Here is a 14,808-nt window from a genome sequence, read left to right on the forward strand (position 1 = left end):
GGAATGAGCACAAGAAAATGATAATAATAATAAGGGTGGGAGGAAACTCTGGAAGTTGTTGAATATGTTTATGGCCTTAATGATGGTGATAGTTTCATGAGTTTATACTTACTCCCGCTCATCAAATTGTACAGACTATGTACAGCTTTTGCATGTCAATCATACCTTAATACAGTGGTTTAAAATAAAAAGAAAGAACTCCATAGGCAATAGAATAAAAAAGAATAAAATTCTTAGGTATAAATATAACAAAAGAAGTGCAAATCTCATACTCTGAAAACTACAAAACATGGTTGAAAGGAAACAAGACAATATTCATGGATTGGAAGACTTAAGGTGGTAATTCTCCCCAAACTCATCTACAGGTTAAATGCAATCCCTACCAAAATCTCGGCTAGCTTATTTGCATAAATTGACAACATGGTCTCTAAAATTCACACAGAAATTCAAGGGACCTAGACTATCAATCTTGAAAAAGTTGGAAAACTCACACTTCTTCATTTAAAATCTTACTAGAAAGGTACAGAGGGACAGCAGCCAAGATGGCAGAGTAAAAGGACCCTAAGCTCACCTCCTCTCAGGAGCACACAAAAATAACAAAAATCTGCAGAACAACCATCATTTAAAAAGACTGAAACCTACCAGAAAATATCATTTAAAAAGACTGAAACCTACCAGAAAATATCCTCTATAGCTAAAGACATAAAGAAGGAACCACAATGAGACTGGTAGGAGGGGCAGACTCATAATATAATCAAATCTCATCCCCCCTGCGTGGGTGATCCACAAACTGGAGAATAATTATATTACAGAGGCTCTCCCACAGGAATGAGTGTTCTGAGCCCCAGCCTGGGGTTCCAGCACTGTGAAGAGAAGTTCCCAGAGCATTCAGTTTTGAAGGCCAGCGGGGCTTAGTTGCAGGAGCCCCACAGGATTGGGGGAAATAGAGACTTCACTTCTACAGGGCACACAAAATCTCATGCATACCAGGACCAAGGGCAAAAGCAGTAATTTGATAGGTGCCTGGACCAGACCTACCTGCCGGTCTTGAAGCATCTCCTGGAGAGGTGGGGGGCAGCTCTTGCCCACCATGGGGACATAGACACTGATGGCAGAGATATGGGGGAGTGTTCATCTATATGAACTCTCACTGGAGGGAGACATCTTGCTTGGGTCATTAGCACCAAGACCTGGCCCCACCCAACAACCTGTAGGCTCTAGTGCTGGAATTCCTCAGGCCAAACAACAAACTGAGTGGGGACACAGCCCCACCCATCAGCAGACAGGCTCCTAAAGACTTGCTGAGCCCACAGACACCTCTAGACACGCCCCTAGACGTGGCCCTGCCCACCAGAGGACCAAGACCAACTCCAGCCCCTTAGGGGCAGGCACCAGCCCCTCCTGCTTAGAAGCCTGCACAAGTCTCTAGACCAGACCAGCTTCAACCACCAGGGGGCAGACACCAGAAGCAAGAAAACTAAAGTCCTACAGGATGCAGACAGAGTCCACAAATGCAGGCCAGACACTATCCTGGGACCAGCTGGTCCCTAGCCATTGGGTGGTAAGAGGGGAGTACACTGCTGGGATGCATAGGACATCTCCTACAGAGGGCCACTTCTCCAAGGTTGAGAAACATAAAAGGACTGCACTCTTAAAGGGCATGCACAAAATCTCACACACTCTGGGACCCAGTGCAAAAGCAGTGGTTTGAAAGGAGCCTGGGTGAGACCTAACCTGCTTATGTTAGAGAGTTTACTAGAAAGGCAGGAGGCAACTGAGCTCATCCTAGAGACATAGACACTGGGGCAGCCATCTGAGGGAGCTCATTCTACCACGAGGACACTGGTGCTTGTAAGCGCCGACTTGGAATCTTCCCTCTAGCTCATAAGCCTCAGGACCCAGCCCTGCCCCCACACACCAGTCTATAGTCACCAACACTGGGACAACTCAGTAAGCAGGGACAAAGCCCCCTGTACACACACCCCAGCATAGAAGCTGCCTTAAGACTCACTGAGCCCACAGCCTCCCCTGGACATGACCCTGCCACCAGAGGGCCAAGGAACTTGTCCCCACACACCAGTGTGCAGGCCTAGACCTGGGACCCCAGGGCCCTGCAACCAGAGACACTAGTATCCAGATCCACGTACCAGTGGGCAGGCACCAACCCCAGAATCCCTGGCCTCACTCACCCATGAACCTGCTCTAGCCTTGGGATCAGTCTCACAGACCAGAGGGCAGACACCAGCCCCAGGACAACTGCAGCCCCACAGCCTGTGGACCCAGCCCACCCACCAACAGCCCAGCCCCAGCCCTGGGACTGGCTGGGCCCTGGCCCTGCCCACCAGCAGGTGAACACAAGCTTCAGAATACCCCAGACCCCACACCCAGGGGTGTCAGGAACCACTCCCATCCAGTAACAGCTCTGGGACACCCTGGGCCTTGCAGGCAGAACTCAGGACATCGCTTTGCCTATGGGTAGGTCATCACTAGCTCCAGAACATGGCTTCACCCACCACTGGGCAGGAGCCAACCCTGAGATCTCCTGGAAGCTGACAGCCCATCAGTGAGCGAGTACTAGCCGTCTGGGGTTCCACCACCAGCTACCTCATGACACAGCCTCAAAAACCAACGGTCAGCAGCCTCCAAACAAGGAGGGCCTGGCAACCAACTGGACCAGGGACCAGCCAGGCCTACCAGACTTCCCACAGTAGTCAGCCCACCACCACAGAAGGACCCAAGGAACCCACATAGGGGGCACCCCTAGAGCATATAGCTCTTGTGACAAGAGTGGAGTGCACTGCTGGGATGCATAGCTACATCTCCTACAAAAGGCTACTGCTGCAAGGCTGGAAAATGTAACCAACCTACCAAATACATAGAAATAAAAACAGCAAGTTAGGCAAAATAAAGTGACAGAGGAACATGTTCCAAAAGAAGGAACAAGATAAAACCCCAGAAAAAGAACTGAAATAGAGATAGGCAATCTACTTGGGAAAGAGTTCAGGGTAACAATTGTAAAGATGATCAAAGAACTCAGTAGAAGAGTGGATGCACAGATTGAGAAGTTAGAAGTATTTAACAACAAAGTGTTAGAAAATACAAATAACAACCAAACAAAGACCAAGACTACAATAACTGAAATGAAAAATACACTAGATGAAATCAACAGTAGACTAAATTATACAGAGGAAAGGATCAGCAAGCTGGAAGACAAGGTAATGGAAATCACTGACGCCAAACAAAAAAAAGAATGAGAAGAAATGAAGACAGTTTAAGAGACCTTTGGGACAACATCAAGTCTACTAACATTTGCATTATTGGGGTTCCAGAAGGAGAAGAGAGAGAGAAAGGGACTGAGAACATATTTGAAGACATAATAGCTAAAAAATGTCCTGACCTAGGAAAGGAAATAGACATCAAAGTCCAGGAAGCATGGAGAGTCCCAAACAATATTAACCCAAAGAGGAACAACACCAAGACACATTGTAATTAAAATGGAAAAATTAAAGATAGAGAATATTAAAAGCAGCAAGGAAAACAAAAAATCTATAATAGATAACACACACAAAACAAAGAAAGAAATCCAGGTATAACACTCAAGATAGACACCAAATCACAAGAGAATAGAACAAAAGAAGACAAAAGGAACAACAACAAAAATCCCACAAAAATAATCCCACAACAATTCACAAAATGGCAATAAGAACATACATATCAATAATTACTTTAAAAGTAAATGGACTAAATGCTCCAATCAAAAGACATAGAGTGGTTGAATGAATACAAAATGAGACCCATATATATGTTGCTTACCAGAGACTCACTTCAGATCTAAAGACACACAGACTGAAAGTGAGGGCATGGAAGAAATTATTCCATGCAAATGGGAATCAAAAGAAAGCTGGAGTAGCAATACAAATATCAGAGAAAATGGACTTTAAAACAGACTGTTATAAGAAGCAAAGAAGAACATTACTTAATGATGAAGGGATCAATCCAAGAAGATATAACAACTGTAAATACATATGCACCCAACATAGGAGAACATAAATACATAAGGCAAACAATAACTAACATAAAGGGAGAAATTGACAGTAACACAATAATAGTAGGGGACTTAAAACTCTGCTTACATCAAGGGACAGATCACCCAGATAGAAAATCAATAAGGAAATACTGGCCTTAGAGGACACATTAGATCAGAAGAACTTAATAGATATACATGGAACATTCCATCTAAAAGCAGCAGAATACACATTCTTTTCAAAGGCACACAGAACATTCTCCAGGATGGACCACATGCTAGACCACAAAACAAGCCTTGGTAAATTTAAGTAAACTGAAATCATATCAAGCACATTTTCCAACCAAAATGCTATGAGACTAGGAATTAACTACAAGAAAAAAAAAACTGCAAAAAACACAAACATGTGGAGGCTAAATAATATGCTATCAAACAACCAATAGATCACTGAAGGCATCAAAGAGGAAATCAAAAAAATGTCTGAGAGATGAAAATGAAAACACAATGATCCAAAATCTATGGGTTGCAGTAAGAGCAGATCTAAAAGACAAGTGTACAGTGATACAAGCTTACCCAAGGAATCAAGAAAAATCTCAAATAAACAACCTAACCTTACACTTAAAGGATCTAGAAATAGAAGAACAAAAAAAAATCCAAAGTTAATAGAAGGAAAGAATGCATAAAGATTAGAACAGAACTAAATGAAACAGAGACTAAAAAAAATAGAGAAGATTAATGAAACTTAAAGCTGCTTCTTTGAAAAGATAAACAAAATTGATAAACTTTTAGCCATCATGAAAAAAAGAGAAAGGGCCCAAATCAATAAAATCAGAAATGAAAAAGGAGAAGTTACAACCAACACCACAGAAATACAAAGGATCATAAGAGACTATTATTAACAACAATATGCCAACAAAATGGACAACTAGAGGAAATGGACAAATTCTTAGAAGTGTACAATCTCCCAAGACTGAACCAAGAAGAATTAGAAAATAGGAACAGACCAATTACCAGTAATGAAATTGAATCAGAAATTTTTAAACTCCCAACAAACAGAAGTCCAAGACCAGATGGCTTCACAGGTGACTTCTACCAAACATTTAGAGAAGAGCTAACACCTATCCTTCTCAAAATATTCAAAAAAATTACAGAGGAACAAATGCTTCCAAACCAGACAAAGATATCACAAAAAAGAAAATTACAGCCCGATATCCCTGATGAACATAGATGCAAAAATACTCAAGAAAATATTAGCAAAGTAAATCCAACAATATTTTGAAAGGATCATACACCATGATCAAGTGGGGTTTTTCCCAGGGATGCAAAGATGATCAATATCCACAAATCAGTCAATGGGATAAGCCACAATAACAAACTGTAAAATAAAACCATATGATGATTTAAAAGATGTAGAAAAAGCTTTTGATAAAATTCAACATTTTTTATAACAAAAACTCTCCAGAAATTGGGCATAGAAGGAACATACCTCAGTATAATTAATAAAGGCTATATGTGATAAGCTCACAGCTAACATCATACTCAACAGTGAAAAACTGAAAGCATTTCCTCTAAGGTCAGGAACAAGACAAGGATGCCCACTTTCACCACTTTTATTCAACATAGTATTGAAGTCCTAGCCATGGAAGTCAGACAAGAAAAAGAAATAAAGGGAATCCAAATTGGAAAGGAAGAAATAAAACTGCCACTTTGTGCAGACATTATGCTATAGAATTCCTTAAGATGCCTCCAAAAAACTACTAGAGCTCCACAATGAATTTGTTAAAGTTGCAGGACACAAAATTAATATACAGAAATTGGTTCCATTTCTATACACTAAGAGCAAGCTATCAGTAGGAGAAATTAAGGAAGCAATATTTACCATTGCTTCAAAAAGAATAAAATACCTACAAATAAACTTACCTAAAAAGGTAAAAAGAACTGTACTCAGAAAATTATAAGACACTAATGAAGGAAACTGAAAACAACAAAAACAGATGGAAAGATAAACCATGTTCATGGATTGGAAGAATTAATATTGTTAAAATGACCATACTGCCCAAGGCAATCTACGGATTCAATGCAACGCCTATCAAAATACCAACAGCATTTTTCACAGAACTAGAACAAATAATCTAAAATTTTGTATGAAAACACAAGAGCCCCTGAATAGGCAAAACAATCTTAAGAAATAAGAACAGAGCTGGAGGAATCATGCGCCCTGACTTCAGACTATACTACAAAGCTACAATAATCAAAACAGTATGGTACTAGCCCAGAAAATAGACACATAGATCAATGGAACAGATTAGAGAACCCAGAAATAAACTCACACACTTATGGTCAATTAATCTACAACAAAGGAGGCAAGAACATACAATGGTGAAAAGACAATCTCTTCAGTCAGTGGTGCTGGGAAAACTTGACAGCTACATGTAAAAGAATGAAATTAGAACATTTTCTCATACAAAAATGAACTCAAAATGGATTAAAGACCTAAATGTCAGACCAGATACCATAAAATTCCTAGAGGAAAACATAGGCAGAACACTCTTTGACATATATCATAGCAATATTTTTGTTTTGATCTGTTTCCTAAGGTAAAGTAAACAAAAGCAAAATTTAGTGAATAGAACCTAGCTAAATGTAAATGGTTTTGCACAGCAAAGGAAACCATCGACAAAATGAAAAGACAACCTACTGAATGGGAGAAAATATTTGTAAGTGATATGACCAATAAGGGGTTAATATCCAAAATATATAAACAGCTCATACAACTTGATATCAAACAAACAAACAACCAAACCATTGATTAGAAAATGGGCAGAGGATTTGAATAGACATTTTTCCAAAGAAGACATACAGATGGCCAACAGGTACATGAAAAGATGCTCAACATCAATAATCATCAGAGAAATGCAAATCAAAACTACAATGAGATATCACTTCACACCTGCCAGAATAAACTATCATCAAAAAGATCACAAATAATAAATATTGGCAAGGGTGTAGAGAAAAGGGAACCGTAAATTGGTGTAGCCACTGTGGAAATCAGTTTGGAGGTTTCTCAAAAAACTAAAAATAGGGACTTCCCTGGTGGGCCAGTGGGTAATACTCTGCGCTCTCAATGCAGGGGGCCCAAGTTCAGTCCCTGGTTGGGGAACTAGATCCCACATGCATCCTGCAACTAAGAGTCCACATGCTGCAACTAAGAAATCCACATGCCACAACTAAGAGCCCACATGCCAAAACTAAGACCTAGCATGGCCAAAATAAATAAATAAAAAATAAATACATACTTTAAAAAAACTAAAAATAAAACTACATATGATCTGGCAATTCCACTCCTGGGTATATATTCAAAGAAAATGAAAACACTAATTTAAAAGATACATGCACTCCAATGTTGATAGCAGCATTATTTACAATAGCCAAACTAGGGGAGCAACTTAAGTGTCCATCACTAGATGAATGGATAAAGACAATGTGGAATATATTTACTATGGAATACTACTCAGCCACAAAAAAGAATGAAATTTTGCCATTTTTAATAACATGAATGGACCTGGTATGTATTAGGCTTAGTAAAATAAGTTAGGCAGAGGAAGTCAAATATTGCTATGGTATCACATATGTGGAATCTAAAAATAAAACAAACTTAGGGAATATAACATAATAGAAACAGACTCACAGTTATAGAAAATAAACTAGTGGTAACCAGTGGGGAGAGGAAAGGGGGGTAGATAAGATAAAAGTAGAGGATTAGAGATACAAACTACTATATATAAAATAAACTATAAGAATATATTATACAACATAGGGAATATAGCCAATATTTTATAATAACTATAAATGGAATATAATACCTTTTTTAAAATTAATTACTATGTTGTACACCTGAAACACATAATATTGTAAATCAAGTATATCTCAATAAAAAAAATCACAAAGTGTAGAAAATATTTTGAATTGGATGAAAATGAAAATAGAACATGGAAAACATTATGGGATGCAGCAAAACAATGTTTAGAGAGAAATTTATAGATTTAAATGCCTATGTTAGAAAGAAGGAAAGGTTTCAAATCAGTAATTTAAGTTTCCTTTTTAAGAAATCAGAAAGGGACTTCCTTGGTGGCACAGTGTTTAAGAATCCACCTGCCAATGCAGGGGACACGGGTTTGATCCCTGGTCCGGGAAGATTCCCACATGCTGCGGAGCAACTAAGCCCGTGTGCCACGAGTACTGAGCCTGCGCTCTAGAGCCCATGAGCCACAACTACTGAGCCCGCGCGCCACAGCTACTGAAGCCTGCGTGCCCTAGAGCCCGCACACCACAACTACTGAAGCCCCTGTGCCTAGAGCATGTACTCTGCAACAAGCCATCACAATGAGTAGCCCACACACTGCAACGAAGAGTAGCCCCTGCTCGCCACAGCTAGAGAAAGCTGGCATGCAGCAACGAAGACCCAATGCAGCCAAAAAAAAAAAAGAAAAGAAAAGAAAGAAAGAAAAGAAACCAGAAAAAGAAGATCCACTTAACCCCAAGGATAAAAATATTAAATCTCAGAGCAGAAATCAATCAAATAGAAAAGAAACAAAAAAAGCAATAGAGAAACTAGCAATCAAACCAAAAGTTGGTTCTTTGAAAATATTTTCAAAAAATGATGCACTTTTAACAACTCTGGGCAATAAAGAAGAGAGAATAAAAATTTCTAAAATCAAGAATGAAGAAGGGTCAGCATTACAGACTCTAAAGATGCTAAAAAGGATTGTAAGAAATATGATTAACAACTTTACGCTGACAAATTAGATGACTTAGTTGAACAAATTTTTGAAAAGATACAATTTACCAAAACTGACTCAAGAAAAACTAGAATATCTGAATAAACCTATAATAAGTAAACTGAATTCCTACAAAGAAAAGCTCAGGTTCAGACAGCTTTGCCAGTGAATTCTGTAAAATATTTTAAAAATAAATAAAATCAGTCCACAGCCATACTCTTTCAGAAAAGAGAGAAGGAAGGAATAGTTCTCAACTCATTCAATATGGTGAGTAATAAGTTGATAATTTCTGGTGGCCATTAATTATAAATAATATTTATAAACTCACTTATAGTAAGTCTCTACTAATATGTACCCCCTATGATGTGTATGTCAATGTTAAAGAATGGCTTTGATGGCCACACCAGCCTGGATTTCTTCTCTGAACGATTAGATACTTGATATTTCACCTCTGACCATACTGTTGGTGGTAGATGGCCATGTGCGCTTCTTTCCCGTTAAAAGTCCCCTGTCCACAGTAGTCACTGTCAAGCTAATTATCAAGGAGACTTTTGTCTACTTCAACCTCCTGCAGGAAAGAGTAGTTCCTTAATATTGTGTGGCTAGGTAAAAGTGAGGATACAAATCAACTGTGATCCATAGATATTGTTCAGCCAAATACCAGTCAGCCCCATTCATAAATCATCAAGTTTTTTGCCTGATGATGAGCTCAGCATGTGGTTGATCCCAATTTGTTAAAATAGATGATATAATATGAAGGGACACTTCAGGAAGATTTTGGAATCCTTAGTGTGCACTAAGGTAGCACATGCTCCATCAAGCTTGTTTAGTTATTACCATTTATCTAATCTTGATTACATCATTTCTACTAGCTGCTAGAGTACTAGGCTTACTTATCTGTGAGAAGGAAGAGCTAAGAGCCCTCAATTCATAACAGGTAGTTCAGGCCGTTGTGTGATACAGAAATGGGCTCTGTATTGACATATGCTGTGTGTGTGTGTGTGCCTTTTGTCTAAAGATGATTGAAAAGATGTTAGAGGTTTAAAAAATTATTTGACTTTCTGGGTCATGGGACCTAAGAAGGGTTGATTACAACTGAAGCTTATTCCTGAATCCAAAATCTTGATTTAAAAGTACCTCAACTTGGGCTTCCCTGGTGGCGCAGTGGTTGAGAGTCCACCTGCCGATGCAGTGGACATGGGTTCGTGCCCCAGTCCGGGAAGATCCCACATGCCGCGGAGCGGCTGGGCCCGTGAGCTATGGCCACTGAGCCTGCGCAGCCGGAACCTGTGCTCCGCGCTGGGAGAGGCCGCAACAGTGAGAGGCCCACGTACTGCAAAAAAAAAAAAAAAAAAAAAAGTACCTCAACTCAAATTTACTAGACTTCCAGCTTAACTAGTACATACAGCACATCAAATTCCCAAGGCCAAGGTATGCTATCTCAAGACTGCTGGCTCCGTCAAGGTTGGGATGTTAGGGTAGAGGTTTCAGTTTAATATTCTGGAGTATAATTAGAAAAGATATTCTACCTTCTCTCATCCATTGGAATTCCAGTATGTTCACTTACATGGTAAGACCCTAAGTTTTTTGGAGAGATAACAATTTATCCCTTCTCCTTTTTGTTGAGATATTAGTGAATAAGAAGTTGATATCTTGCTTCATTAAATCCTACTAACATTTAAATATCATCAATGCGGTTGATTATAGTAATGTCCTTAGGTTGATCTCATCATTGAAAGTCCCAGTAAATAAATCTGTGACAAATAGTAGGTGAATCCAGATTTTATAGGTGTGGGAGAGCAACATTGCCAAAGTTGTGATTGCTTAATTCAATTGGTAGACTTTTATCAAGAAATCTTGATATTCCATCTGATTTATGATTTATCAGCTGGACATACTGGAGGATTGAAAGGAGATAGAGTGGAAATACCAAAGGTGGTCCTCAGTTATCTATTTTTTACTTCCTCTGGAGAGATGGTATTGCTGCTCACACCTAATGTACATGGCTTGAATCACAGTGATCAAAGGAGATATGACCAGCTAAACACATTTTATTAATATAATTGACTCAATTATGTTAAGTGCATGTAACCACTGCTTTTGTCCAAGTGTCTCCTCGGGAGTACATAAATTTAAGACAGCTGTTTTAGGGTGCCTAGATTCTGATTGAGTTCTTTCATTACAGCTCAGTCATGCTCTTATTCCCACCATCAGTGGCACAGCTTGGGTCTAAGTCAACAGTCTGACCCAATTGCTTCCCATCAGATAGCTCAAACCTTGTCCTTTCTAGAGCTGCCTACCAAATCTCTTACCCCATTATCACTCTTTGAGAGGTCTATTGAATCAGGCATACAGACAGCCACCTACAAAGCAAAAGAAACAAACATCTATTTATTAAAACTTATGAAACAAAAGCTAAAACCAATCCCCACCCTCAACCCTTACCTCAGGATCTAGCTGAGGATATGTTCAGGCTTTAAAGAAAGGGTAAGCATCCTTCCCACGTGGCCACTCTCTTTGGTTTGATATACATACTTAGAGGAAATTATATAGGGTGATCAGTCTGTGGGTCTTAACCTGAGTCTCACCAAATCAAAACACTCATGTCCAAGGGCTGCTGTACAGTTTTCCACCATGACTCCTACCAGGTTTTGGAAAGGAATTTAGAAGTATAGTTGTTACATCTGTAAGTAAACTGAATTTTTCCTTATACTTCCTTCAAGAAGTATATAAGGTGTAGTCTGCTTATATACACATGGATCTAAGTAAGAATGTGATTTATAATTGAGGTTGGATTTTTATTTTCCATTTTATCAAATTCTTGGAATATCTTTTACTTAAACCTAAGGAAATGGTTGTTCTTATGATCTTGAGAATTTGAGGTCTAGTTCAATATCATAAGGATTTTCAATATCTTTCTAGGATTTTGACTACTGTCTGGCAGTACTGCCCACAGTAGATAGTTACTCTTGACTCACTTCATGGTTATATGCTTCCCAACCACCTCCCACCTTGCAGTAGGCTGTTCTCATAGCTGCCACAACTTTCAATGGATTATCTTATTTTTGTTTGCCAGTTTTTCACTTCCATATACATACTGCTATATTTGTTGGTAATGTACCTGTCTTGATTTTAGAGTCTGTTTTCTTAGGATGTGGTCCCCTGAAAGTAAGAACACAGTGGGAGACTTTGAAGATTGGTCTATACCACTTCTTTCCATTATCCTTAAACCTTTGTGGGGAGGGGCTTCTTGACTGACAGATATTTTCTTCTGGACAGTGGTGAAGAGAACACTAGTTTATACTTTCAAATCCTGGACTCTCCCTCCTACTCAGTGCTAACAATGCTGGCAGGTATCACCTACTATTTTGTAAACATTACTGATCTTATGAAATCTGTCTACTTGCTCTCTTTACTGATAAAACCCACATAACAATTCTGAACTTTGAGAGGAAATTCTTTGTGATGCATAATTGGCTAAAAACTACAAGAGTAGTTTAAGTTTTCTAAATGGTTTTCTTCCTGTCATATAAGTGTTTACCAAAGTTCAACTGATTATGATCATTGAATAAACTGACCATATAAAAATTGGCATAACATCATTAATTTCACCTTCATGATTTTTGGGTTTCACACTACCCAAACTATTAGTTTCTTATCAGTTTTCCAAACATGGACTTACTTTTAAAAGTTAAATATCCCTTTTAGCCACAACTTAAATAACATAAATGAAATCACTAGTTTAATGTTTTGGTCATGTTTATTTTTAATTTTTGCCTAATCCACATTAAATTAATCATGAAAGTATTAAAATAACAAAAGATTTACCATGTATCAGCTACAGTCATTCTGTTAACACTAGTAATATGTATATCACACAATTACAAAAGACAGATAAATTGTTGGATGATCTACTGACTGAGGAAAGATCCCAAAGGTAATTTATTTTTCCAGTTTACAAAGCACTATTTTTTCAGAGATTCTAAAAGCATGTATTATTTCATTTTATAATGTGTATGGCTAACATGACTTAGTTGGGAGATATCCACTGAGAGTCTGAATTTAATTTTTGCTGAATAAATTCCTTAATTTTTATAAATGGCACACATATAATTAAATAAATAGGTATTTTTATAAATAAAATAGTCAATTACAGTAGAGCAAGATAGGATGGTACATTTATTAACATTACATAATTCTAGGGTACCTATAATCATTATCTTGAGGGATTTATTTTAGAGTGCTTTATTTTTTCATTCTAGGGAATAGATGTGACACTACACAAGGAATTGAATGATGTGGGGACCATTCACTGGTGAGAAATTCTTTTGATAAAACCACTTTTAGAATTACTCTCTCGGTGATAAATTCAAAAATTTTCAACTCTAGGTTGACACAGGGTCTTAGTTACCAAAGGGTTTGTATCAGAGCGTATGATTTTTAAGTTTGTGTCTTAATTGGGGCAATGTATTGTGAATAGGAGGTCTTTATGCTATGGCTTATTATTTGCACGGCAGTCATCTTGCTTTGGTAGTTTAGTGATAAACACTTTTACCTTACTGAAATTTCAAAAAAACAGTGTTATCAACAGTGTTTCCAGTGGGAGAGTTGCTGAGCAACTTGATTTTTCAGGAAGGTCTAAGTGACATACAGTTTCTGTAAATGTTTGACCATATTTATCTTCCCTTTTTATCCACAAGAGCAGTCAGAGGACTGTTCAGGTTTTAGTAAATAGAAGCTTCTAGTGTATATTAGTTGAGTTTATTTTTGTTACAACAAACTTGGATCCCTTGTTCTTACATTTGAATATGTGTGGTTGAAGTTCAAACCCCAACATCAAATCGTAAGTTTTATCTTAATGAAGATGAGAATTCGAATTTTCAATCTGACTCTTCAAGAAGATTTAGAAGCAACTATTTGTTTCTTTTAATATCATGCCATATTTTTGAATGTAAGCTGCCTTCTGAATGTAAGCTTCCCTCTTTCGGTAATCTGCCTTGATAGGGCAATAAGGTAGAGTATAAGTCACTAAATAAAATTTAAAATCTCTTTAATGTGTGTGAATTATATTTCTATAGGTGTTTGAATGTAATCTTCATTTCCCATTTCTGCTTACAGGGTACACACTTCTGAAGTCAAGGTCTATGGGTTATCTATCATATTATTACTATACCATGCAGGTTATAGGTAGGTAAAAAATAATGTTGTTTGTCATAATGTGAGGATTAATAATCTTTGAAACATATGTGTTTACCTAATTTTTTTAATCTTGAAAATGCATAAGATAGATGTTTGTGTGTTGTAAGATTTGGAAGGAAAAACGGAAAGCCAAATTTTATCTTCATTAACTTAGAACAGATTAAACAAGGGTGTAATAAAGCTGATGTAAGCAGCCTTTTGATGAAGTTTCTTAGCTCAAAGGAGACCTATCTCAAAGGAGATAGGAGTTCCAACCTATCACTTCCAACTGATAGGCTCATGCATTTGAAAATCAGTACGCCACCATCAGTGAACAAAATAAAATTTGGTTGAATTTTCTTGAATAGTTAACTACTACATTATGACACAACTGCACATATATTAAACTGATCCTGGACTTCTATGAAAATAACATATGTGAAATTCCACAAATGTGACACTCAGTCCAGTGAGCTATGGGCTAATAAGTCATTCCGTCGAATTCAAAACATTGAAGTCCTCCCTCCTACTCCTGAATTGGCTAAGCAGCTGCACTTCCAAAATGCATAAAAATAATGAAAATATAATCAGGAGCATATAAACAATATTATAATAGATCATAATATCTGCCCAGTTAATCCGGTGTAATTAGTCTGAATTTAACAAAGGATTACTGTCATGCATTTAGTACTACATAGGTCAATGCAATACGGTTTAGTTTAACTGGATTATTCTAGTGCACAAAAATCTTACCTACTTCTTGAGAATATGCTATGAGTCCTAACTTTTGATGGAAAGAATTATTAGGCTTTTGTCAGAATTGGTACA

The sequence above is a fragment of the Phocoena sinus genome, chromosome 17 (assembly GCF_008692025.1).
Source record: "Phocoena sinus isolate mPhoSin1 chromosome 17, mPhoSin1.pri, whole genome shotgun sequence".
NCBI classification, from domain to species: domain Eukaryota; kingdom Metazoa; phylum Chordata; class Mammalia; order Artiodactyla; family Phocoenidae; genus Phocoena; species Phocoena sinus.